At 49.7% G+C, this 563-nt stretch overlaps 1 protein-coding gene across 2 annotated transcripts in view; it reads left to right on the forward strand.

The window, feature by feature from the left end:
• ZNF652 (zinc finger protein 652) overlaps positions 1–563 on the forward strand; it is an 8571-nt gene that overhangs the window by 5496 nt on the left and 2512 nt on the right. The window lies entirely within an intron of this gene.

A 563-nucleotide genomic window follows, 5' to 3' on the forward strand; every position in this document is an offset into this window, starting at 1 on the left:
GTAGGGAAAATGTCCTGGCTGCAGACTGTTACATCCTTGAGATCTAGACAGTGCTCTGCATTTGCATTTCTTAAACCGAGTGTGTGTGTTGGAATGCGGAAAGCATCCCACTGATGCATTCACGTGCATTTGCGATTGTAATTTTATGCCTGGCCTCGGGTAAGGAGACAGAATGGGAAAGACTTACCGGTCCTATGTCTGGGGCAGATAATGTCTCAGTCCAGACTGTTACATCCTTGAGATCTAGACAGTGCTCTGCATTTGCATTTCTTAAACCGAGTGTGTGTGTTGGAATGCGGAAAGCATCCCACTGATGCATTCACGTGCATTTGCGATTGTAATTTTATGCCTGGCCTCGGGTAAGGAGACAGAATGGGAAAGACTTACCGGTCCTATGTCTGGGGCAGATAATGTCTCAGTCATCTGATGGGGATGCTTGTGGGTATCACATGATGGAGGCAGAGGGGGTGCAGAGCTCTTCCTGTTTCCAGGGCAGGTCTGGTGGCTCACCCCATCCACACAGTGGGCCACAACTCCAGCTGGACATGTAGTGATGGCGGGAG

Source organism: Eurypyga helias, unplaced genomic scaffold (assembly GCF_000690775.1).
Source record: "Eurypyga helias isolate BGI_N326 unplaced genomic scaffold, ASM69077v1 scaffold8880, whole genome shotgun sequence".
Lineage (NCBI taxonomy): Eukaryota > Metazoa > Chordata > Aves > Eurypygiformes > Eurypygidae > Eurypyga > Eurypyga helias.